The 27,454-nt window shown below is 42.8% G+C and overlaps 1 pseudogene across 1 annotated transcript in view; it reads left to right on the top strand.

Annotated features, from left to right (window-relative positions):
* LOC117702541 (tenascin-N-like) overlaps positions 1-26,343 on the top strand; it is a 35,046-nt pseudogene extending 8,703 nt beyond the window's left edge. Inside the window, exons 4-12 of the transcript XR_013070439.1 lie at positions 562-825; positions 5,145-5,330; positions 6,455-6,544; positions 14,736-15,025; positions 18,044-18,310; positions 19,024-19,288; positions 21,685-21,948; positions 23,895-24,158; positions 26,060-26,343. The product of XR_013070439.1 is annotated as a tenascin-N-like (transcript). The remainder of the gene's footprint in view (positions 1-561; positions 826-5,144; positions 5,331-6,454; positions 6,545-14,735; positions 15,026-18,043; positions 18,311-19,023; positions 19,289-21,684; positions 21,949-23,894; positions 24,159-26,059) is intronic.
* The last annotated feature ends 1,111 nt before the right edge of the window (positions 26,344-27,454 follow it).

Below are 27,454 nucleotides of genomic sequence, written 5' to 3'. Positions count from 1 at the left end.
TCCACATTTCAGTGGGCAGGCCGCATACCTAAATGCAAATAGGAAGTGCTAACTGGATTAACCAGGTATATGTGGAAAGAAAGGAAAGGGAGGCAGGAGGTCGGGAAGGGGCAGGGAAGAGGGAGAGAAGTACAAGAAGCTGAGGAGTGTGCTGAGGGGAGGAAGTGAGGGGTAGACGTGATCGAGATACATTGTATCCTTGTATGAAATTTCCAACGAATTAAATAAAAGACATAAGAGAATAAAGTCCTGGATCTACTGCCAGAGTTTGCCACGGAGAGGTACGGAGAGGTTCCTGGGAAGGTTCTGAGGATATGCATTTGCACAGATTCCCCAGGGGCTATTCTTGGTGGTGGCGGTGGTGGTCCTGGTTGTGATGGATTGCACATGTTTGGCATCAGGGCAACCAGACAGTAACTTCCAGGGGAACCGTGTCAAGAATGGAGTGATGCTTGGTCTGCATCCTGCAAACCTACCACCACAGCATCAAGTGCATAGTAGACGTTTGGCTACCAAGTCTCCCCTCTCTATCCTCACTTCCTGCTTCTTTTCCGCCTGCAGTGGTGCCTCCTCAGGGCCTGCAGTTACTCAAGAGCACAGAGAATTCCCTGCTGGTGAGCTGGGAGCCCTCCAGTGAGGTGGACCACTACCTGCTCAGCTACTACCCCCTGGGGAAGGAGCAAGCTACAAAACAGGTCCAGGTGCCCAAGGAACAGCACATCTATGACATTACCGGCTTGATGCCTGGCACCAAGTACATAGTCACCCTGCGTAACGTGAAGAAAGACATCTCTAGCAGTCCTCAGCATCTACTTGCCACCACAGGTGAGGAGCATCCAGACACAGCTGTCTGCTACACCCCTGCAGGGAGAGCAAAGGCCAGTGGCGGGAACTCTCTCCTGTTCTCTGATCTGTTGCTGGTTCCTTCTGGCTGAACCCAAGGTGAAGGGCCTGGCAGACTTAATTCACAGAGTCCCAAAACCTTGGATACAGAACAGGGTAGGGGATGCAGGAGACTGGCTAGACTGGCTAGACTGGCTTGTGTGGGGGGGGGAGGGGCGGGGGCACAGTCTCCCCTGCATCATCAGACAACACCAGACTGACAGAAAGAATCAACGTCACTGCTTATGTCACTAATGCAACAGGTTCATGTCTCGGTGAACAACCAGGGAATTAAAACAGTAGAGAGGGGTTTATGACTTGCAACAAATAAGGAAAGCCCTGGGAATAACTCTTGAAGCAGTGTTCTCCAAACAAAGAAAGCGGGGGTGGGGTGGCATGGGCGGAGACTTCTATTCGGAAATGTATACAAATTGTCCCATCACATGTAATCCTGAGCATGGAAAAAAAAAAGGCTAGGGACTTGGGGGTCCTTAGAAACCATGTTAAAAGTGGTCTCTATGTAGGTATTTAGAATCTGAGTAAGGAGGAGGAGCCGGGCAGATCACTGGTCAGCCATCCTAACTTAATCAGTGAGTTCCAGACCAATGTGACCCAACATGATGACTTGTCTCAAAACCAAGGTGGACAGTTCTTGAGAAAGAATCCCTGAAGCTTTCCTCTGTCCTCCACACATCCGTATAATTGCATATGTGCATACATACGCACACCATGAAGACACACAGTGGCTAATGTTAACACTTCTGTGTAAAGAATCTGGAATTATAATGCAAATAATGAATCAGACTGACTGGACCATTCTGACTGGTTCCTTGTTAGTTGCTTTAAAGGCTTTTAGCTGCAAAAACCACTATTCCATCACCAATACCAGCACCATTACCACCACCATCACTACCAGCTGTAGTGGCACAATGCTCTTTCTCCCTTAGGAGAAAGGTGCAGAAGGATCACAGGTTCCAGGCCAGCTTGAGCTACCTTGTGAGACCCTGTCAGTATATTAAGTCATCTTAAAAGGTGGCTTGTTTTCCTCTAGGTGTGGGGAGGAACTACACTATGTAGCTGCCTAGCAGATAACACTCCTTAGAAATCCAGTTTTTCATGAATATTCTTTTTTAAGTTTCTACTACTGCTACTACTACTATTAAATCTTTTTTTTTTACAGTCCAGTCATTATCCCCTCTCTGTCCACCCCCCTCTGACTTCTCCTTTACCCCGTTCTCCCCATCCCCGTCTCAACTCCTTGGGGCCTCAGGTCTCTCCAGGGTTAGGTGCATGTTCTCTCACTGAATCCAGACCTGGCAGTCCTCTGCTGTATATGTGTCTGGGCCTCATATCAGCTCGTGTATGCTGCCTGGTTGATGACTCAGTGTCTGAGAGATCTTGGGGGTCCAGGTTAATTGAGACTGCTGGTCTTCCCATAGGTTCACCCTCTTCCAGCTTTTCCCTAATTCAAGCACAGGGGTCCCTAGCTTCTGCCCATTGGTTGGGTGTAAGTATTGCATCTAACTCTTTAAACTGCTGGTTGGGCTTCTCAGAGGGCAGCCATGCTAGGCTCCTGTCTGTAAGCACATCATAGCATCAGTAATAGTGTCAGGCCTTGGAGCCTCTCCTTGGCTGGATCCCAATTTGGGTTGGTCACTGAACCTCCTTTCCCTCGTCTCTTCTCCTTTTTTGTACCTGAAGTTCTTTTAGACAGGTAGAATTCTGGGTCAGAATTTTTGACTGTGGGATGGCAACCCCATCCCTCCACTTGATGCCCTGTCTTTGTACTGGATATGGACTCTACAGGTTTCCTCTCCCCACTGTAGGGCATTTCATGTTAGCAGCTTTGACTTTTGAGAGTTTGGACCAGCCTAGCTGTTTGAGTGACTGATTGCTTCCATTACCCAACTCATTGAGGACCCACCAGGCACCAGGTGCTGTTCTAGGCGCTGATAAATATGCAGTCTTACCTTACTCTAAATCCCTGGGGAAGATCTGAATGGGTAGATGTTGGCTTGTAGTCATCTTTGTGGAAACAGAAGGCTGCCTCTCCTGATTTGGTAGGAATGTGGTGAACTATTGTAGATAGTTTAGGGAAGGCCTTTGTTAGCAATCACTTGAAACACCCTTCTAGCCGAACAAATGGGATTGTGTTGTTCGTTTTATCCTAGGAAAACATACATCATAGGGGAACTCCAGGGGTGTCTCAGTGAGAACGTAAAGAAGGACTGGTTCTAGAATATGGGGTTCAATTAGATAATCTGGGGGAACGGGGATTTGCTTTGATTGGGATATTGCTAAGAAGTGTGTGGGGGTAGGGCAGAAGAAGGGCGTAACCGTGCTTGGGCATTTTAGGGACTCTTCTCTAGAAAGTGGGCTCAGTAGAAGCAGCCAAAGCTGTGGTTGGGAAGAAGTAACCACCTTGCCTGTTAGTCAGGAGAGGGGACATTTTGTCATTTCTGTGGTCAATAGTCTTGCTTTTGTCTGTGTTCAGACATGGTCATAGAATGACTTTGTTTTTGTCTCAGTCTTGCATGTATGCAGAGTGTCCTTGGCTAATGCTAATGTTCTGTGGAATGGCGTGTGAGCACTGGAGAATACTAAGCATAGCTGTGAGAGCCAGGCCAACTTCTGAACAGTAGGGGCTGCTTTTGTCTGTAGCTACATCTGCTACAGACCGGATAGTGCCGAAACTCCCAGGGAAGGGCTGGAACATCTGTTTGAAAGCCTCAGCAGCTCTTCTTAGAGTCTTCCTCTGAGGATTTGTAAAATCTTGCTACTGTGAAGTGTGTCTTTCTGTCTAAGCTGGTTCAAGTTCAAATCCATCTTCCTTGTACCTCAGGGAACTTTAGACCTACTAATTCTTATTCCCATCTTGAACATTCGCCTTAATTTCTTGCTTTTTTTTTTAATTGTGACTATTTCCCAACTCTCTTAAGCCATGTAGGACCTCTTCTATAATCCTGAAGTCACCTTCATTACTTTTCTATTGGCTTTCACTTGGGGAATTAATTCGCTCTTTGAAAGAAGTCTTAAAGCAGAGCCTGGGCCTAGCAGGTAGGAGCAGCAGGTAAGGAGAAAGGCTCTGGGAAGTTCTTGTCTGTAGATGAGAGAATCAGAGTTCTCAGAACAGTGGGACCTTGGGATAACAGGGTTTATACTCTACCTAATGTAAAAGTTCGTTGTCATGCATCCTTGATGAGTGGTCAGCCACAATGGGTGGGTGTGCCTCCAAGGTAAAGGTGACAAGACCTTGGAAGGGGCCAAGGCTGGGAGTCTTGAGAGTTTTCCTTTCCTTTCCTTATCTATCTATCTATCTATCTATCTATCTATCTATCTATCTATCTATCTATCTTTTTTCTTTCTGTTCATCCTTTCTTCTTTCTTTCTTTCTTTCTTTCTTTTTTTTCTGTCTTATACTTTAAGAGCAAACTCTATCAGCCCAGGATACAGCTATTGCAATTCTAAATGTTCACAAAAGCCCTCAGTTGACCCCTTCCAAAGGTTTTTCCCTTAGAGTGCCATTCATTTGAATTAAAATTTTAGGGTTATTTCCCAATTGGTAAAACAAATGTTTAGCTTTATGTATTTAACTGTGAACAAAGGCATATGATGAGTGTCCTTTAAAGAATAGAGCAACAAGGCAGCGTGAATACACTGGGGACCTTGTGAAAGCATTATAATTTGATAGAAAGTTTGGGGAAGATGAAGAGAGAGACCAAGTTAAAAATCACCTGCTTTGCGGTTTTGTTTTGGGTTAATGTATAGAACATATGAGACCATGCACTCTAATTTGGGAGTTAGAGGAAGGATCTAGTTGCATTAGGAATGTTATATTTTGAAAAGTTGAAATGTATTACCCCAGTTTTACATGCATCTATTTCCATGACTATTGCCAAGGACAGGGATGCTGTCGCTAAAGGGAGAATACCCGTTAAGAGCAGCTGAGCCTTGGGCTGGACATTTTGGATACTGGCTCGAGAGGAGCAGCTCCAGCTTGGTCAGAGTCTATATGAAAGGAGCTGCATGGTGCACAGTGGGATGAGAAGTGGAGTCTTTCTAGGAAGATTCTGCCTTCTGTAGAGATTGCCAAGAGCAACAACCAGTTGTTACCCGGGGGAGCTCCAAGACTATGTCCTTAATGGAAGCCACCTCTCAGTGTGTCAAGAACGGGGGCTGACTAGTGGCCAGTGGACTGTTTCAGACCTTTGTGACCTCTGTACTCAACCACTTTCTCATGTCTTCTATGATCTCTGTTCTAGATCTTGCTGTGGTGGGCACAGCCTGGGTAAATGAAGAGACCGAGACATCCCTTGATGTGGAGTGGGAGAACCCGCTGACTGAGGTGGACTATTACAAGCTTCGGTATGGCCCCTTAACAGGGCAGGAAGTGACGGAGGTTACTGTGCCCAAGAGCCGTGATCCCAAGAGTAGATATGACATCACTGGTAAGAGTCTATACTGGGAGATTCCAGATGTTCACTGTAGAAGCAAAGGTGGAGGGAGACAGTGCACACCAGGCCTTAGGAACCACACTTGATTCTAGACACCTAGATATAAGCCTGCTCTGGTGGTCTGCTGTCTCCGTGCCAGCATTTAAGGGCTGCAATCCCAGGACACTTCATTTACAGTATATGTCTCAAGTGTCCTTCCAAGTCAGCATATTTTTTGAGGGCCTATGTATATTATATTTGTTGGTGTATACATGCTTCTTTTGGAGGAATGCTGGGATAGGGTTGAGGAAGATACGAGAGAGAGAGAGAGAGAGAGAGAGAGAGAGAGAGAGAGAGAGAGAGAGAATAAAAGAGAGTTGATGTGTTGATTTGGTGAGTATCATAGGGAATCTCAGATTCTCAGATGATTGAACTAGCTCTACTGAGACTTAGAGCTCAGTAAATAGGGATGCAAGGATAGACTAAGTTTCATAATACTTGAAGTTTCTACACTTTTCAAGGTCTTCTGTTAGCACAGTACAGTCATGAATACCACAGGTCATTATAAGAAGCCATCTAAGCAAAAGATGCTCAGACTCATTAGCTTCATGGTCCATCCTCTGTGTCCTCACTCTGCGGCCTACTTCCTCAGCTCTGTTTGAGAAAAGATCTCCTCTTCATGTTGTGGAGAGGAGAATCAGGGTGCAGGCTTCATAGATGTGACTGTCTGTTTTCATTTTGCTAGTGGAGTCTGAATAGTTGTGTCATGAGGAACACCACTCAAGTTGTTTCCACAGGGAGATGACTTAGCCCAGATTCTCTTCTTTCTTCTATTATAAGAAAGAAGTTTTGAGTGAATCTGGTTGTTAGGAGCTGGAAAACATTTGGACTATAAATAAAATTGGGAAATAAATACTCAATAGCCAACAAAGGGCAGGAGCCCCAAGGACTCGTTGACATCTGTTCCCCATCACACTAGATTCTGCTAATCCCAAGGCTTGCTACTTGCCTTGATTTTTAGCTTTGGGGTTAGCATAAATCTTACCCTTCACAAGAGAACCCAGGTAGAAGCTGAGTGGGAGTGGGGTCTGGAACCTGCCTTCACACTCATGTTGGCTGCTTTTTTTTTTTTTTTCTAGGTCTGCAGCCTGGAACAGAATATAAAATCACAGTTGTGCCCATAAGAGGTGATCTGGAGGGAAAGCCAATTATTCTGAATGGCAGGACAGGTATGGAGGGTTTATCATCTTCACACTTTCAGGTTTTCTTGTCTCGGTGTGACAGTTGCAAGATTTCCATGGAGAGGTGCTACAGCTCCCTAGATGGGCATCTATACTGAGGGGCCAAAGAACAAAAGCAAATCTCTCCTGTTTTACTTCTTTTCTTGTCCTGGGAAAAACCTTCCTTGGGATCTTGGAGTCAAGGGGAGAGACTATCCCTGATGCCTTTCTTCTGATGTTAATTTCTTCAATCACTGAATCATTGTTGCCTCAAGGCACTTAATAGGCATACAGAACTGAATTCTCCAAAGACAGAAGAGCTAGACTATATGTCATGTATTTGTTCCTAATGGCCACACTCAAGCAGTCTGTTCTGAAATGGGAGATGATGTTTAAGACCCACACACGGGAGTCATGGTATAGTTTGTCTAATGAGAATACTTATAAGATGTTGTGCGGCAATCATTTGTCAGATATCAACCAGAATGGAATTTGAAAACATCGAAGGCTTAAATGCATATTGAACTGTGCACCTCCTGCCTACACAGATTGAGACCTGGAAGAGGCTGGCAATTTGAGCCCACAAAACAGGAATCTTTAAAATTTGAGTTTTTCTTAAAGGGTGCTTTTTTTTCTTTCCAGTCCAGTCTTAGAAGTAGCTATCTAGGCTGATATAGTGAGGCGGAATGTCTGGGGTTAGAGAGCTGGGTAACTATAATGAAGAGTTGTAATTTAATTTATGATCCAGACAAGACGGACTGGGTAGCCTGCCTAAATGGTTGATGAGACATTTGAGTGAGTCAGAAAATGGCAAGTGCCTCCCTTACTTCTGAAGGCATTCTCTCTGGCTTGATTGAGAGGTTGTAGATCAATTGAAAGGTTGCTACATGTCAGGCAGCAAATTCCCTCAGCATTTTTCATGCCTTTTGTCATTTAGTTCTCACAGTCAGTCTATGGATGAGCTACTACTGTTATTTCTTGGTCATAGGCTTACAAAAACTAAGACTTGAAAGGGTGAAGGTCAAGATCACCCAGCCAGGAAATGGCAAAGCTGGGTTTGAAAAAAGGATGCTCACCTCTAAGCCTTGGTGCTTAGCCACAGAAGCAAAGTGCTTTCTAGTTGATCCTTCAGTTGAGAGATGAATATGTTTTCTCCTCTTACACAATCAACACAACACACAACAGCTAGTCATTTGTGTGTGTGTGTGTGTGTGTGTGTGTGTGTTTGGATTATTCTTCATATAGCTAGCAATTCTCCATCAGACACCAACTGGGTATCATACAAGTCAATTCACTTCTGATAGTACCTACTAAAAACACTATTAGATTTGGACTGAAGGATCAGAATTTAAAAGTGGGTTCAGGAGGAAACTGGAGGAACAACATCAGTAGGGAGGCCAGCTGTAAACCTCAACAGCTGTGGGAGGAGGTGGATGGAGAAGAGGAAGAGAGTCCGGGTTTAAGAGAGCTGGCATATTCAGCAGTGCACCCTGGCAAGCAGCTGCATGGTAGAAGGAGAGAGGCGCTTCAGCGGAATGGTGAGAAAGCCCATAATGCCAGACGTTGGTTGGTATTAACAAGTAATTTTTAAAAAAAGAAAATGAATGAATGAAAAAGGAAAAGTTTTTCTTTTTTTTAAAGTCTGAACTCAAAAAACAGGCAGAGATTTAGCAAAGGCTGATAGGTGATTACTCCTCTCATTACCTTATATGTTGGGCTGAATCAGCTTTCCTGTGGGCTAAACTCTTAGTCAGGAGATCCATGGGGTCCAGTGAATTAACATTTAGGGGAAAAACAATAGCATGCTCTGATCTTTTCAGCCCATAAGAATGTCAGTCTCCACCTAGAACACACAGGAAAAGAGGTGAAACTCAGTTTCCATTCTTTTAACCAGGGGAGCGTGCTATGCTTTCCCTTAATGGGATCCAGAGAAGTCCTGATACCTCCATCTTTTCATGTGTTATTTTAAACCCTAATGAGGTTAATTGTGAAGCTTTTCTTCCTAATGTTACCCAGGGACAAGGGGATGTAAAGTCCAAAGCATGATCAGGAGGGAGGATCCACCCTTACTGGCCTACACTGCAACTTATCCTGGTAACAAAACTTGTAGTTCTTGACGAACGCCTTTTATAGTCACATTAAATGTCACAGCCTCTGAGTTCTTACAGCAATTAATTGCATGTGACATTGAATTGGTAGTTAACCTTTCAAGTATATTATCCCAACTAGACTATTAGCATCTGAGAAGTGTTTTTATTGTCAATTATATCTGAACATCAGGATGAGATACTTTACTGGATTTGAAATAAATCTATGGTGTGTGCACTACTAAAAATAAAGAAAAGAAAAAGATACTATAGCTTCTGAGGTCAGGCCAGACCTGGTTGAGACGATGAGTTAATTTAGGAGATAAAATTTTTGTTTTCTCCAAATATTTTTGTTTTTTGCAAGATGAGAAAGTGTACTGGGATTTAAGAGCAGCATATACGCACACAGGAAAAGAAAAATGCAGCTCAGTTATTTTCCATTTAACAAGTCAACCAGTGGCACTTGTTAAAACAAAACTCTTAAAACTGAAGGGTCTCCAAATAAAAGAGTTTATTGAGCTGTTACAGCTGCTAGACAGAAACAAAACAAAACCCTGACCAGGTTCTTGGACAAGTTCCTTTGACTATTAGCAACATGGCTAAATAGCAATCAAAGGTGTGTGGGTGGAACATAGAGAGCCAAGAATACATTTATAAAATTCTGGGAAGTAACACATATGTGCTTAACACTGAGTCTACACTGACAGTAGGTAAGAGAGATTGGATTATCACAGGCAACAAACAGGAGATCAAATTCCACACTGATAGTTATGCAGCTTGAGGCATTCTCCCAAGAACCTCTGCTCCTTCTGCTACAACCAGGACTTTGAATTATCCTGAAGAAAAAAAAATTGAGGACAAAACAATGGAGCAAACTAAGCTTTATTAGGGAAAGGATAGAACGTACTAAAAGGGATAGGTATAGGCTTCTCAAGAGACAGAGAATAATAAGTATTTAACTGTATCTACAAAGGAATTTGAGGTTAGATTGGTCAAAGAACATGATCTGTTTTTAAATCTAAAAATCTAACATTAAAACATTGAATCAAAATGTTCTAGTATACTTGCTTTTTAATTCAAGAACTGTCTTATCTCTCAATGAGATGATAAGCTGTTCTATGAGTGTATTCTACAGGTTTATAGATGAGTTAAGGGAAAGCTGAGAAGAAAAGTTTAAGTCAAAAAGGTCCAAGAAAGTATTGCCGTACCTTAGCTCAAAACAAAATCACGACCTTTGGGTTGTAAACTCTGTTCACAACTCTTTTGAGAGTTTTTTTTTTTTTTTAAACCCTCAGGTTTACAGATAATGAACAATAGGATATGGTTGAACTCAAAGGCCATTACATTTTGTCCTTAAACATGGTTCATTTGTTGTTTGAACTCTTCAGTTCTCCAGTTTCATATCTCTCTCAGGAAAAGCGATATTGTCTCCCTGCAGGCAATCCTTACAACAGGGGTGTGTGGTGACTGCGCCTTTCCCTTCTCCCATGCCCAGAAGTTTTTCTGTCTTCCTGTCCTGCTTTGGGCTTATGCAGAGTTGGGAATACTTGGAGTAAGAGAGCAGTGTTTGTTGTTCTGAATTAGTTAGTTTTAATACTTCTGAAAGCTTTCAAGGAGACAGGGTGTGGTGGCTCTTGTCAGTGACTATATTTAAGTCAAAGTTTCTATGTGGCATTCAAGATGAGGGAGAGATCTTACTATTAGTTTCACCCACAGTTGTCAACAAATTACCATTTTCCTCCCTCCTCCTCTCCAGTCATCCCTTTATTGAACTCATATCACAAAAGGACAAGGCCAATAGAGGCCAGTGTGCAGCAGGCGGGAAGTAGTAGCTGAAGGAGGACTCTGGGACCAGGTTGGAGAAGATCCTGTTTTGTATATGAGGCTACAGCTGTAGTTCATCTAGGATTTGGCCCACCATGGCAGCTACTGGAAGATTTTGTTGCATGGAAAAACGACTCAATGTTCCCCACATCCCTTCTGGCAGACAGGGAGGTTTTGGTCTGGCAGTGCTGGCTTCATGCAATTTTGTGTGTGTGGGGTCCGTCCATGGGGTCTACTTCTTATTTCAGATGTCAGTATCTGGCTGCTATCTTTGTTCCGCCCTGTGAATGATCAGGGATCACAGCTCTGTGAGGATTACCCCCTTCTAGTCTACGCTGCTAATGAGTTGAGAGAAAAGGGGTTGGGGAAGGAGGCAGAAATCACTGAGTTCTAGGCTGGTTCTGTCTCTAGATGGACTTCTGTGGTTAAACTTCTAGATCTAGACCTATTCTAGATATAGATCTAGATTGATTTTTTTCCTGGTGTTCATAACCAAGATTTATTTATTTATTTATTTATTTATTTATTTAGGCTTTGGGCTCTACTGTTCCCTAACTCAGGTCTGGAAGCTCACCCTGAAGAAAATCCAATGTTGGGAAGATGGGTACTACAATGAAAGAAAGGCTTTATTCAGTGACTGAAGGATGAGGAAATAGGAATTTTTACTTGAAAATCACTCAGGAGGCTAGGGAGGTGAGGAGTTACATACATAGGACCAGACCGATGAGGGAGAGAGAACCCCCCCCCCCAACCAAGAAAAGAGGTGCTACTGTCTTTTCTCTGAACAAGTGGAGCTCTTTCAGAAATCCAGATGCCTCCTCTTTCATTGTTTCATGTTTTGACGTGGCATCATCTGATAGGTCTTTTTGTTGTTGTTGTTGTTTGTTGTTTTTAAATCCTGAAGGAGAAAAAGAGACTTAGCAAGGTCTAGGTCAAGTTAATCCTGCATTATAACTTTAGGCAAAGCATCTCTCAACTGATCAACATGTCTACATGCAGAGCAGAGTAGAATCTGACTCAAAGGTTAAAGCAAAAAAGAAGACAAACACAGAATGAAGGCAGATATAGCAAGACGCTCCAACCTATTTCAGTCACCCATCAGACATGTGCACAGAAGAGCAGAGAGTCAGTGTTGCCAGCAAAGTGTTCCGCAAGTCCTTGCAAAGCCACCTAGGCAGCTGTTAGCATTACAGCAACGCACTGGATGTTTTCTACAGCAAAGCCAATGGAAAACTACAGTGTCTTTAGCTAGATTATGTGACTTATGAAGTTAATGTTTTTTAAACGAAAGGCAAATGATTCTAGAGGGTTTGCTTAGGGTTTTCCTTGGTAACGACTCAGCGTTCAGGTAACCTCTTCAGCGTTCTGAGGCTGATGCTAAGGGAACACAAGTTCCAGGGCTAGCCAGGTTGGTTCTCTCAGTGCACATAGACAGTTCTGACCCTACCCATTCACTGGCCTATGCAGAGAGGCCAGATGCTACAGGCTAAGTACTGACTGGGGCAAGGTGCCAGAGTAAGAGGCACTGCTAGGATGCTGAACTTTGTAGATGTGGGTGGGTCACCTTTCATCACTGTTGCCCAGACTGAGCTATATAGCTTTGGGGGGTGGTGTCTCCCTAGCAAGCACAGAGACACTGGAGAAAGGGGTAAGAGGAAATCCTCTCTGTTGTGTGCATAACTTCTGAACAATCTCTTAGAGCCTCCTGAAGTTGGCATTGGGGTTCTGCAGGATTCTGCATCCAGATCCCCCCTCTCTCATTCCATGGAGCTCCCTTTGCCTGTGAGATATGCCTAGCACTCCAACAGCTGCAAATAGACAAAGATTGTTAGTGGAGTGACAGTCGCTAATATTTATTATTATGGATCTGGGCCTAGCATATACTTATGCTTTAAGAGGGGGAAGACTTTATTAGTTTCCTAACTTCTGAGGGACCTGGTGAATGCCTTATGTTTTTACCATGAGATTTGGTAACTAATGAAAGGAAAGCACCATGACCCTTGGTGTATGCTTAGTAAATGGCAGTAGACTTACTAAATGAATATGAACTGCCTCTGGTAATGGAACACATTTCATCTTTCCTTGAAAATAAAACACTGCCCTTATGTTTGGTAAAGGTGCACTGTAGCTAAGGTTGAAAAATGGGACTATGTGAAATTGTAACTTCTCTCTGAAAAATCCTTGGTTGAGAGACCAGGAATAGATTGGGCACAGGGAGGAGAAGAATTTAGCTGCCTTAGACCAAGAAGTTGTTCTGTGGCTTTTCAGTTAAAAAGATGTATATCCATATACAGAGGACATTCTAGGGTCATGTCTTACCATTGTTCTGTTTGACATCTTTATCAGTGACCTTGATGAATGTGTATTGATGGCTTGCTTATAAAATTCTCCAGTGACAGAAAAATGGACAGAAAAGTGGGGCATATTAGACAAAAGATTAAATTATAGACGGAACTTTAAGAAGGTAAAAACTAATAAGTATAAATGTTGGCTAAGGGCATTATTAAACATGCATAGAATGGAGATAATTGGACTTAACGTGGAAGTCCTCATTCTTTGATGTATATTGGAATCACTTAAAAGTTTTCTTTATTGGCGCACGCTTTTAATCCCAGCACTTGGGATGCAGAGGCAGGCAGATTTCTGAGTTTGAGGCCAGCCTGGTCTACAGAGTGAGTTCCAGGACAGCCGGGCTACACAGAGAAACTCTGTCTCGAAAAAACCAAAAAAAAAAAAAAAAAAAAAAAAGTTTTGTTTATGTGTTTACTAAATTACTATATTTTTTAGGTAAGGTTTTACTCAGTGGGTTCAGTTTTGTGTTGAACTTGATGCATAGTCCAGGTTTATCTTGCACTCATGTTCCTTCTGCTTCTAAGTGCAGGAGTTACAGGCATGTCCCACCACAGGCAGGGAGGTATGTGTATATATGGTGATACTTGTTTCTTTCTTTTTTTTTTCTTTTTTTATTAGATATTTTATTTACACTTCAGATGGCATCCCCTTTCCCCATTCCCCCCCCAACCCCCCTTTACGAAACCCCTATCCCATGCCCCCTTTTCCTTTTTGCATTTATACATTTTTTAAAATAATGTTAATCATAGGCTTTATAAGTTTGGAATTGTTCAATCAGAGGTGTAACCCACTGTCCAACCTAGATATAACATCTATCTTTGACTGGGGGAGATACTTGAACCTCTGCCTCCCTGTCTCCCCCCTCTTTCTCTCTTTCTTCACCTAGCTTCTCCTCTCTTTCTTCTTCTCCTCTTCTTACTCCTTTTAATCCCAGCATTCAGAAAGCTGAGATACAAGGATTGTGAGTTCAAGCCAGGCTGGGCTATATAGTAAGATTCTGTTTCTAAAGAACTCTCTTAACTCCCCAAGCATAAAACAAAACCAACTAACTAATCAACCAACCAACCAACCAACCAACCAACCAACCAACCAACCAACCAAATAAGCAAACAAAAGTCCCTGAAGGAAGCTAAGAGATGCTTGGGCTTATTTTACACTTCCTGAAGTAGAATCTCTGCTGGTTGTACTTGGCAGGGACTTAGTGTTGGCAGAATTTGGTAAGGGGCTTCCTGAGACCACAGGTACAGGGTGTGTTTTTGAGAAGCATGTATGTGTCCAGGATACCATTGGCAAATTGTTCTGAACACCAATGACCTCAACAAAGACTCCTGGCTGTTTTATTTATTGATAATTACTGAATGCCATCATATTCCTGGCCACATACATTGTTGTGGGGTAAATAAGTTAAATTTTTGGCACATTTATTTTGGGAAAGAAAAAAGAAAGAAACATTGTATAGATTGATGATAAATGCCCTGTCAAGAAACTTTAATTTGAAAGGAATAAATAGACAAAGAGGTCAGTTGTTTTGATTCCGGGGAAATTGAGAAGAGAAGGGATAACTGTTCTTGAATAGTTGCTGAGTGGTCTCCTGGAAATGATGTAGAGCATCCCACCTGTACTTAGGTAGACACGTTAAAGGAGTGGATATTTCACAGAAACGACTGTCAGTGATAGCATTGATTAGTCTGTTTATCAGCTGCACCTAACGGAGTTTCCTCTAATGTAGTCAGTGATCTGAAACTAGAACAGATCTTTTAAAAATCTACCAGGGACCTATTCTCAGTTTCAGGTTAAGCAGAGGCTTGATATTCACCTGTTATGGTTGAAGGAGAGACCCCTTTGCATTGTGGAAAGACCACTGACCTAGACTTTAAAGTGATTGTGGATTTTACCAGGTGACTGGTTTCTCTAAATTTTATTTCTTATGTATGAAGAAATCGATGGACCGACCAATGTGGTCACAACCAGGTGACGGAAGACACAGCATCTGTTTCCTGGGATCCAGTGAGGGCTGACATAGACAAGTATGTGGTGCGCTATATCTCCCCTGAAGGGGAGACCAAGGAGAAGGCAGTGCCCAAGGACCAGAGCAGCACCGTTCTCACGGGCCTGAAGCCAGGAGAGGCCTACAAAGTCTTTGTATGGGCTGAGAGGGGCAACCAAGGAAGCAAGAAAGCAGACACCAAGGCCCTCACAGGGTAACGGGAGAATGGGAGGTAGGTAGGTTTCCTCAGGTGAGGAGGAAGTTGCCTTGAAGGTGAAGATCATTGCCACTTGGCATCGACTCTTTTATTGGTGGGTTGGAGAATATTTACAAAAGCAATTTTAAAAGACCTTTATTATTTTTAAAAATTTGTATACAATATATTTTGATTTTATTGGATGATATTGTTTTCCCTTTCCAACTAATCTCAGACCCATACCACTTCACCTCCCTGTTCACTCAACTCCCATTCTCTCTCTCTCTCTCTCTCTCTCTCTCTCTCTCTGCTCTCTCTCTCTCTCCTAAAAGCCTCCACAAAGTAATAAAACAAGACAAAAAACTCAAAACATCAAAAGCCAAAACAAACTAAAAAATATATACAAAGCTCACAAAAACGATGGAGTTTGTTTGTGTTGGCTTTTATCCTTGGGCATAGGGGCTACTTGGAGTATGAGTATGACTGTTATACCTAGTGACACCCCACGGGAAATAGATTTCCTACTTCCCAGCAGATGTGAGTTGCAGGTTAACTCCTCGGTTAAGGGTGGAACTTTGCATCTATTTTCCCTGCTCAATGCTGAGATTTTTATCCCAAAGCAAATTTCAAATGTCCACATTTATGATTTATTTTATATTTAACCTTAGACTGAGCTATAAGATTATTTTATAGAACTAGTCATATTTATTTGGGATGGAATTCCATATACATCTGTCTTGGAGTAGAGTAAAATGTAATTTTTTTTTTTTTTACTTTTAAATGAAAACTGAAGACATTGGACCAACTATAAATTTGAATGCTTATCTCAGATTATAGTGGTGATAGAAGTAGTTTGCATGCATGCATCAGGAGCTCTCTTTCAGACTATACAAATGGTTTTGCATCCCACATCATCATTTGCCAAACGAACTGATACTTCTCTTAAATGTTTAGAAACACAAGGATCTCCAACTGCATCTGCTTGTTCTGCTCAGCTCAGGCCTTCAGATGTTCTGAGGCATACTGGGACAGAGCATGGCTAATCTTTGTATTTGAACACTCTATTGGTCATCTCTGAATTCACAACAGTCTAATTGGTATCCGCCTGCTCTTTCACAGCACTTAATAAGAACTCAGAGGGAAAGGATCCGCTGATTGTGTTTATACAATCACTGAATACAGAGAACTTCAGAGAAGCATGCGTAGTAATTAGGAATACAGTTTTAGACCCTTGGCCATTTAAAAATTTAACTTCAGTGTTGCCATTTATTAGCTGAGTGGTGGTGGGTCAGTGTCTGGCTTATAAAATGGCTCAGGAGTGTCTGGTTATAGGAATATGGGGAAGGTTGCATAAGTGTTTTAGTTAGGGTTACTTTTGCTGATATGAAACAGCATGGTCAAAATCAAATTTGGGAGGAAAAGGTTTATTCAATTTATACTTCCACATCACAGTTCATCATCAAAGGAAGTCAGAGCAGGAAACTCAAGCAGGGTAGGATCCTGGAGCAGGAGTTGATGCAGTGGACACAGAGAAGTGCTGCTTACTGGCTGGCTTCTCATGGCTTGTTCAGCCCGCTTTCTTATAGAATCCAGAACCACCAGGCCAGGGTGGCACTACCCACAGTGATCTGGTCCTCCTCCAATAGTAACTAACTAAGAAATGCCCTACAGGCTTGCCTACAGCCCAGTCTTACGTAGGCATTTTCTTAATTGATGTTCCTCCTCTTAGATAACGTTAGCTTATGTCGAGTTGACAGGAAACTGTCCAGCCCAGTGGGTTGACTCATATAAAGCGACTGATGCATGTCGAGTGTCCCAGTTTGCTTTCTGTTGCTGTGATAAAACACTGACCAAAAACCAATTTGAGGCAGAAAGTGTTTAAGAAGGGATCCTTGAAGAGAGCCTGGAAGGATGGGTGGGAGCTAATAGGGAAGTCACCACGTGCAAAGGCCTCAGGTATGAGGTTGGGCAATTGATAATTTCAAGTGTCCTTTATGGTAAGGCATGTCTGTGAAGTGGTACAACAACAAGGATGGGGCTGGACATTAAAATGTCCCAGGAGTTAGACCTTTTATTCTTCCATGGCAGACAAAGTATAGTCCGCATCTCAATGCTCCTTAAGGCCAGTTGTCTCATGGGGCTACTTGCTTTACTGAGGTCACTGCTAGCCTGGCCGGTTGTGGTGGTGCAGGCTGAGATGCTCCTTTCTTTCTGGGAACACTCTCGAGGAGCTGACTCTTAGAGCAGGGTGATAAAGACATCGTATCTAGGAATGCCTTTTTGTTTGTATAATATTGTTGAATATAATAGAGTTTTGTTTGACTCTAAGGCCTTACATTTTGAGGAAAAAGGGATATCCCATACCTTATATGCCATTCTTATATAGCAAGCCTTACAAGCATGCACCATGCAGTAGTTTCATCTATGAGGAAGGACAGCTCCTTCCTTCTTTGTAGAGGGGCAGAGACAGAAACGTAAGTTATGCCTGTTTGTCCTAAGTGAGGAACCATGACAACCAGAGGCAGGCTTGGCCTATTCGTACTCAGATTCTACTAGGCTCCTTCTCATGAGTCCTACACCTCAGTACCACCAGTTTAAAGCTCACCCCATTCCCTGGACACACAATAGAAAAAGCACTGACAGCTTCCTACTTCCAGGACATTTTTCATTTCAAAAGAACATAGACAGAGCGGGGGATGGGGGAAAAGATTATTGAAATATACTCACTTTCAGATACAAGGGTAAGGGAACTGCAAGAGAGTGCTATGGAATTTATGGTAAATTACATATAAATGGCTTATGAAAGCCATTTCTTTAAAGAAAGAAAAGTTTATAGAATTGATCCATACATTGGCATGGGTCTGAACTCTTCCTTCCAGGCATACTGGCAGTTTATTCTTAGAATACCTAACACTTGTCTACTTAAAGCCTTAAGATCTTTCAATCCCTGGCATATAGCTGTCTGTGGAGTTAACTGAGTCATTATTCTGGCCATGCCTTTGGCCTCTTTAGGAACTAGAAAGTAATAAAGCTTACCCTCTTCCTTTGTATCTTCCTTAAAGAAATTGACAGCCCAGAAAACCTGGTGACTGACCGGGTGACAGAGAACACTCTGTCTGTCTCATGGGACCCAGTAAGAGGCTGATATCGACAGGTATGTGGTAAGCTACACTTCCATGGATGGTTGAGACAAAGCAGGTTCCAGTGAGAAAGGACCAGAGGAGCACTGTCCTCACCGGCCTGAGTCCAGGTGTGGAGTACCAAGTTTACGTGTGGGCGGAGAAAGGCGATCGAGAGAGCAAGAAGGCCAACACCAAGGCTTCCCACAGGTAAGCAGAGAGAGAGAGAGATGCATGGTTAGAATGGAGTATGAAAGTATGAATTTGAGTGTGCACGGTACCACAGGTTGGGATCTGAACCAGAGACTACAACTAGAATGTTAAGATGCGTGCGACGTAGCTCAGCCGGTGGAGTGCTTGCCGTACAATCTAAGTCTGGATCCTTAGCAAAAAGCTGTATGTGGGAGTGAACACTTGTGATTCCAGCTCTGGGGAGGCACACAGGTGGATCCCTGGGGCTCACTGGCCAGCCAGCCTAACCTAGTCAGCCTCAGGTCTCTGAGAGAAATACAATCGCACAGTGTTGATGCTTTTAGCAGACTCAGTGGTTGTGTGTAGAGGGTCTGGTTCTGGAAATACTTGTGACGATACCTCAGAGTGCTCACCGAGGAAGCAGCCTTGATAAATGATAAATTAGGTACCCTGACAGTGTGGCAGGTGTTTAATTGGTTGTCTCGATGTACCATATGTTACTGTTGAAGATATTGTTCCTTCTACATTTTAGGGAGCCGAAAGTCAAGAAAAGATGTTAAGTGTATAGCTAGCCTGACTTCAAAATTGAGACTCAGAAACTGCTTGTCCCTTGACTCCCAGCAGAGACTTGGCCTTGTGCTGAATGTTCTGGAAGATAAAAAGCAAGATAAGGGTGGTGGTGGTGTGGCTTCCACTGTTAAGCTTAGACTTTTCAAACATTTACCTTTCAGACATTGACAGCCCGAAAAACTTGGTGACTGACCAGGTGACAGAGAACACTCCTCAGTGTCTCCTGGGACCCTGTTCAGGCCAACATTGACAGATATATGGTGAGCTACACCTCTGCTGATGGAGAGACCAGAGAAGTTCCAGTGCCTAAGGAGAAGAGCAGTACTGTCCTGACTGGCCTGAGGCCAGGCATGGAGTATAAGGTCCATGTATGGGCCCAGAAGGGGACCCAGGAGAGCAGGAAGGCCAACACCAAGGCTCCCACAGGTGATGGAACATGCATTGCACTATGTTGTTTCTAAGTGCATGGGATGGCTAAGTTGATTCCCCCCTCTCTGACTTTGGCAGACAGCATGATTTTGTTGATTAGAAGTGATGATGCACTTCAGAGAATTGTGTACCGCCTTTCTTACAATGCACGCCTCATCCTGTAGTCCCCAAATTGTGGTCTTTAAAGACTGACACTGCTCATAGCCTCCCCCGCTTGCCTCTTCTTTTGCCTGTGAAGCTTATTTGTTTATTAAAACCGAACGTCTCACTTTGGCAAGAAGCAAATATGAGAGAAGCACAAGTAACTGTCAGGCTGAGAGAGCCAGCCTTATCGGTGGTGACCCACAAACAACTTTGTCTTTTAAAAATTCCGCACTTGTTTAGACCCTTCCAAAGAAGTTTGTTCTTGCTTCTGCCCTTCGGGTGAATGCTTTAGGCAGAAATAATTGCGGTGTTTTGTTATCTACAAACAAGCCGGTGTCTAGTCCCCTTGGTGTTGATTTTTTAGTAATGAAAATGTCCATTTCCATGTATGGGTCCATCCTTCATTTGCAGCTAGCTGTTTGCATGCTAACTGCTTGCTGAGGGAAGTGGTATGGCTCAACTCTTCTTATGCTTTCCTCCTTGAACGTTAGGTCCTGTTCTTCAGATGGCTAACTATCCTTTTTTCCATCCTGACCCATTAGCACTCCTTCCTTCTTATCCCCTAGCACCCTTCCTCTAGTGGCTGGTTGACCAAGGTTGGCTAGCTGAGGATCCAAACTGCTCTGATGGCATCATGGCACCCCTCTAGCTAGTCCTCCAGGACAGCTCTCGACGCAACCCCAAGCACCAGTTTTCAACAGATGCTTAGTTCATGGGAGCCACACATCCATTCTTTTGTCTGTGTGTAGCACTGAAGCCTCTCTTGCTCTTTGTGAGAGCAGCCTGCCGTTTTCTCACCAATGAAGAATTTTAGTCACATGTCAAACACATGCTGATGTGTTCCCCATGCTTTAGAAAGGGATTCTCAACCTTAGCACTGAAGACATTTGGTCAGGACAATCCTTTGTTTGCAGGGATCTTCCTTTTGTGTTGGAGATTGCTTAGCACGCCCCGTGTCTCCCTCTCCCTCTGCTGAGCTGTAGCAATCAGAGTGTCTCAGGCATCACCAATCAACCCTGCTAAGATCATTTGTTCCATAGCAAACACAATAAGCTCTATCAGGATCCCAGGGAAACAGATAAAGTTTAGGACCTCACCCAAGGTACTCAAAGTTTTTTCAAATAATTCCATTTTCTGAGTCCTTAACACACTGACTTCTCCAACCTTCCTTAATAATCTGGACATATTTGATCAGCCAAGGATCCTAGAAATATCGATTCCTCCTTACCTGTGGGCTTCTAGGTGGGAAGTTAAGATACCAGTTTTCTTGAGGTCATAGCCTAAAGCAACATATGAAATAAACCTTTGAAAAAATTATTTTAGGAAAATGGCTTTTGCAATGAACTTCTTAAAAAATAGTTTATTACTAGCTTTGTTGATAAAATATATTTTCAATTATTTTCTGTTATGTGGCATGGAGAACAATAATTTCTTGGATTTATAAAGTATCGATGAATTGACTTCATCATAGTAATGTAGTTAATAGTTTGTACATTCTACTTGGTGCTAAGGAGAGTCCTAGCATGTTATTAACTCATAGGATGTAACACTATGATGTAACACCTCTACAAGATATAAATTAATATCTCCCCAAGGGCTGGAATGCCTTTTATTAAATTTTGAATCTCAGAATGAATATTCTGTGGTCCTAAAGCTATAAACATTGTTTTTATCTTAGTTGACAGAGCTCACCACACACACACACACACACACACACACACACACACCCCTAAAAATTTTCAAGTTTACAAATGCAGAACACAGTAAAGCAACTTGTCCAAGTATTAAAACAAAGCTATTAACTGATGAAAACAGACATACATGTTGAATATTAGTACCTCAAAGTCTATAGAAGAGTCTATATACAACTTTAGAGGTGAGGAAGCAGAACTTACAGACAGGCAGCTGAGTTGCCTGAAGCTGGCTAATAACAGTTGGATGACAGCAGAGCTGAGATGAAATTCTTGGTCTGCTGAGTGGACACCAAGCAGCTCCCTGGCCCCTCAGCTTCTGCCTCTTTAAGGTAGAACACAGTCCCTTTGGATGCAGTGTTCATTCTACTGTCCTGTGCTGCCTCTCTGAGGCTCTGAGTTTGGTTGTGGAGACAAGGTCTCTGTCCATGAAGCACTGAAGATGCACACACAATCTGGGGAAACCTTAAGGACTGGAAACTCTCCCAGCTCAGGCCAAATGGTCTCATTTTCTGGTGCCTGTTACTAGTATTTATTGTTCAGCTCTTTCTCTTTTAGATATTGATGGCCCCAAAAACCTGGTGACTGACCAGGTGACAGAGACCACTCTTAGTGTCTCCTGGGACCCAGTGGAGGCTGACATCGATAGGTACATGGTACGCTACACCTCTCCTGATGGAGAGACCAAGGAGGTCCCTGTGCCAAAGGATAAGCGCAACTCAATCCTGAGGGGCTTGAGGCCAGGCGTGGAGTACAAGGTGGATGTGTGGGCCCAGAAGGGGGCCCAGGACAGCCGGAAGGCCAACACCAAGGCTCCCACAGGTATGAACATCACAGCCTGAGGATGTGACATATTTCATTGTAAGCCTTAGGGAGGATACTTGCTCTTCCTTCTCTGATCCTGGAAGAAACTAATGATTGTAGAAGACCAGAGTGGCACACTTTTGTCATAATACTGACACCACCCCCACATGACCTTTACATTTAATCCAGAAATATGGACTCATACTTTGGTCTTACAAAGGTTAGTGATTGTTTACATCAACACACTGTTTTTTGAATTGTGTATTTCCATCACTGTCAAACACTGAATTATTTCATCTTGAAGATAAAATGACATAAAGAAGCATATGCTTTAGGATCTAGAAGCTAAGTGCTTTAGGAAAGTGGCATTTGCTGGGCTTACCTTGGAACGGGAAAAATTATTGTCCTGTTAGTGAGTAGGTTCTCTTTTGAATACTGTGTGTTCCACTTTGACAGTCCTAGAGTTGTAGGACATATATAACACACATTACAACAGTTGGTAATTTCAAGGCTTTCCTGTTTCTGTTTCATTTACAAGGAACAGCCTTATGAAGATGTGTGTATATATAAAATTCAATCTTTAACATATACAGTTCAGCACTTAGTATCACATATTGACAACGTTGCCCAGCAATTAACACTATTTAGAATATTGTCATCACAATAAGGAACATGACATGCATTACCATTTGTTGCATGTCCTCTTTCCCTTTCTGTCAGTAGCAATAGCCGTCTGTTCTAGATTTCTCTGTTCTGGACAGTTGTAACACATAGAGTAACACAGTATGTGGCATCTTGTGATTTACTATTTCTACAAAACATAATTTTCAGGTTCATCTATGTTATAATATATTGACATTTATTTTATTAACATTAATATTTTTGTATGGATATATATATATATATATATATATATATATATATATATTTGTTTACTAATTTTCTTGGTGGCTATTTGGCTTGTTCCCATCATGAATAATAATGCTGGGGCATTCATTTCTCTTAGGTGGATGTATTAGAAATAAATTGTTAATCCTATGTATTTAATTTTGAGTTCCTGCCAAACTAATCTCCAAAGTGGCTGTGCCCTTTTACATACCCACAAGCAAAAGTAAGGGCACATTTTTTCATTTACTTGGCCCTGAGGAGAATTTGTTTTGTTGGTAAAGCAGAAGTCCATGCTTCCATTCATAGGTGAGAATCCTCAGTCTAGTGCAGTACATGATATCTATAATTCCCATAAAGTAGGAATCAGTGCCTGACTCATTAAATACTCATGGAATACTGCAATATCTTACTGTACATGTATCTAAAATCTACTTTTACAGGTGAGGAGATGGAGGTTTAGTTAGAAGTTGAAGTCTCCAAGGCCACTGGACTGGGAATGTTTTTACTGTCCTAGGCTACTTCCTTGAGGTTCCAAGAGTCTAGTTGAGATAAGATCTCTGTCCATGAATCAACACCAGTATAGGAGATAGGAGAAACTGTAAGGACAGGAATGAGTGCTCAGCCCAGACTTAATGAGTAATGATGTCTGGTGTGTGCACGTGGTGTGTGTGTGTGTGTGCATGCGCACGCGCGTGTGTGTAGACCAGTGGTTCTCAACCTTCCTAATGCAGCAACCTTTTAATATAGTTACTCATGTTGTGGTGATCCCCACAACTTTAAAATTATTCTTGGTGCTACTTTACAACATTAATTTTGCTCCTGTTATGAATTGTAATGTAGATATCTGTGCTTTCCAATGTTCTTAGACAACTCCTGTGAGAGGTTGTTCAATCCCCGAAGGGATTGTGACCCACAGGTTGACAATCACTGGTTTAGACAGACAGTCTTTTGCGGCAGCCTATACTGATCTCAAATTCACGATCTTATGATTCATCAGCCTTCTGAGTACCGGGACTATGGACATGAGACACCACACTCAGTTTACTCGTGGTTATTGATCAAGCTTTTCCTTTTAGATATTGACAGCCCCAAAAACCTGGTGACTGAGCAGGTGACAGAGAGCACTGCCACCGTGTCCTGGGACCCAGTAGAGGCTGACATAGACAGGTACGTGGTGCGCTACACCTCTGTCGATGGCGAGACCAGGGAATTTCTCATTGGGAAGGACCAAACAAGCACCGTCCTGACAGGCATGAGACCAGGTGTGGAGTATCAGGTCGACGTGTGGGCCCAGAAGGGGACACGGGAGAGCAGGAAGACCAGCACCAAGGCCCCAACAGGTAATTGACATTGTTCCTTGAGAAGGTAACAGTTATCATCTTACACCTATGGGAAGTCATGTTTGGGTTTCTTTCACTGCTATGATGCTCAATGATTTCGAGAGAATCAAGGTGGCAGATCATTTTGTACAGCTTGCACCATCTCTAAGTGCCTCTGACACATGGCTTTTAATAAGGATCTCATGCTCAGCCTTACACTTCAGCCTCATAGAGGTTTGTGATGAACTGTGGATATAACTCAGTAATAAATGCTTGGACAGCATGAACGAGCCCTGGGTTTGATCTCATGTTGGAACTGAGCAACAGTGACAGGTGACTTCTGCCCAGTGTTTTTCCAATTGTGTTTTCCCTTTGTGTTTAATCTCAAAATATTTCTCTTAGTGAAGAAATAGAAAGGAGATGTATGTTAGGGTCTGTGAGGTAAGTACTTTAGGAAAATGGCTTTCGCTGTGATCACTTTGGAGCAAGCAAAGAATGTTATGTTTTTAGTGATAAATCCTCTCCTGAGTGTTGTGTTTTGTTCTGGGAATTGTACATTGTTATTTCATATAACATTTGATAATTGTAAGGCCTTCTCATGTCTGTTTGCACATTTTGTGAGAGCAACGGTATTAGCAGATATTTACATATTGAAATTCATCCTTTAATATGTATGATTTGATTAATTTAGACTACGCACAGAGTTCTGTAACTACTACTATAGTCTATTCTCACCTCTGTAAAGAATCAAGCTCAGACTCACAGCCAGTGCCAGTCAGTCTCCCTTCTCACTACCTCCAATGCTACTAACAATGGCTGTCTGGCTCTACAGTTCTCTGTTCTGGACATTGTTTATAATGAATTTATCATCTATATGGCCTCTGGAGAGATCTTATTCATTTAGGTTTCTTGTATTATAACATGTATCAGTATGTAAATTAGCATTTCATAGTACATGTGAGCACATTTGATTTTCAGTTTGCTACTTGTTTGACATTTGGATTATTTTAACTTATTCTTTTAAAAGTCTGTGATAAATAATGTTATAAGGACATGTGTACATATACACATATATGTATGTATATATATGTAATATATATATATATATGTGTGTGTGTGTGTGTGTGTGTGTGTGTGTGTGTGTGTGATGCTGGGGATCAAACCTAGAAACTGGATCCATGCTAGGCCAGTACTTCTCTATATTCCCATTCTTCTGTGTACAAGTTTTTGCATACATATGCCAACACTTTTCTTAGTTATATAACTAAGAGTGGAATTACAGGATCATTTGGCAATTCTAGCTTTAATTTATTAGGCACAAGTTGAGATAGGATTCTACATGCTGACTAGCAACAAATGATTATTTTGTACATTCACTTAGTCCTTAGAAGTATTAGCTAAATTGGTAAGAGCAGGACACAGTCAACACCTTAATTTCAAGTCTTAGAATCCCTCAGTTCTGTGAAGTGAGCAGTTTCTATAAGTCACACGGCTGATACCTTGTGGGTTTCATTTCACAAGTACTCACACAATACTGATGTATCTCATAATGTATTTGCCTAGGCCCATATGTACAAATGAGAAAATAGTCAGGTTATTACCCACTTACCCAGACTGATGGCAGGGTTTGAATAAGATTTTTGGTCTGCTGAGTGGAACCCAAGAAGCTCCCTGCCTCTCAGCTCTGCCTCTTAAGGTAGAACACAGTCCCTTTGGATACAGTGTTCATTCTACTGTCCTGTGCTGCCTCTCTGAGGCTCTGAGTTTGGCTGTGGAGACAAGATCTCTGTCCATGAAGCACTGAAGATGCACACACAATATGGGGAAACCTTAAGGACTGGAAACTCTCCCAGCTCAGGCCAAATGGTCCCATTTTCTGGTGCCTGTTACTAGTATTTATTGATCAGCTCTTTCTCTTTTAGATATTGATGGCCCCAAAAACCTGGTGACTGACCAGGTGACAGAGACCACTCTTAGTGTCTCCTGGGACCCAGTGGAGGCTGACATCGATAGGTACATGGTACGCTACACCTCTCCTGATGGAGAGACCAAGGAGGTCCCTGTGCCAAAGGATAAGCGCAACACAGTCCTGAGGGGCTTGAGGCCAGGCATGGAGTACAAGGTGGATGTGTGGGCCCAGAAGGGGGCCCAGGACAGCCGGAAGGCCAACACCAAGGCTCCCACAGGTATGAACATCATAGCCTGAGGATGTGACATATTTCATTGTAAGCCTTAGGGAGGATACTTGCTCTTCCTTCTCTGATCCTGGAAGAAACTAATGATTGTAGAAGACCAGAGTGGTACACTTTTGTCATAACACCCACACCATCCCTCCATGCTATTTAACACGTTAGTACAAAGTAAGGAGCCCATATTCTCTTCTTTTTCTTCTCTTCAAGGTTAATGGCGATTGACACATCCACCCACTGTTTATCAAGATGTGTGTTTCCTTTGTGGTCAGTCTCAAAAGGATCCTCTTGAAAAGAAAAAACATATGCTGTGATCTATGAGCCAAATACTTTATTGAAACAAATGGCTTCTGCTGTGCTCTCTTGGGACAGAGAAGGACATTGGTTCTTAGAAAAGAAAACCTCTTGAGTACTGTGTTTTCTCCTTTAAAGATCCTGTGACTAATTATATCTAAGAACAGCTGATAATTCTAAAGCTTTTCCATCTGTGTTTCCTCTTCATCAAGAACAGCCTTCCCAAGATGCCTTTTCACACTACAATTCACTGTCTTGATGAGTCCAGTTCAGGGGATTTAGTATTTTCTTGACATAGTCCCAGAATTGCACAATAACTGCCACTGACTTGGTGACATCACCAGCAAGAGGAGCCTCCTATCCATCACTAGCAGCTTCCACCCCCATCCCCTGCAGCCCTAAGTGACAAGTGCTGTCTGTCTCTATAGATGTTCTGCTCTGGATGGATCTTTTAAAAAAAAGAATATTTTCATCTATTCTTGAGAATTTCATAATGCACACAATGTATTGTGATCATTCCCCACTCTCTCCACCTCCTCCCAAGATTGGGTTGTTGTTTCTTCCTTCTTCTTTATAACCCACGGAGTCCACTTTATACTACCCATATACTCATGGGCATGGGGCCATCTGTGGTTGACCACCACACTCCTAAAGACCTTTTTCAGAACCCATCAGTTGCCAATAGCTCCCACAGTTGGGGGGGGGGGGGGGGGGGGGGGGGGGGGGGGGGGGGTGGGGGGGGGTGGGGGGGGGGGGGGGGGGGGGGGGGGGGGGGGGGGGGGGGGTGGGGGGGGGGGGGGTGGGGGGTGGGGGGGGGTGGGGGGGGGGGGGGGG

This window comes from Arvicanthis niloticus, unplaced genomic scaffold (genome assembly GCF_011762505.2).
Source record: "Arvicanthis niloticus isolate mArvNil1 unplaced genomic scaffold, mArvNil1.pat.X pat_scaffold_954_arrow_ctg1, whole genome shotgun sequence".
NCBI classification, from domain to species: domain Eukaryota; kingdom Metazoa; phylum Chordata; class Mammalia; order Rodentia; family Muridae; genus Arvicanthis; species Arvicanthis niloticus.
The sequence above is the reverse complement of the archived record's forward strand: the minus strand, read 5'-3'. Positions and strand labels throughout refer to the sequence as shown.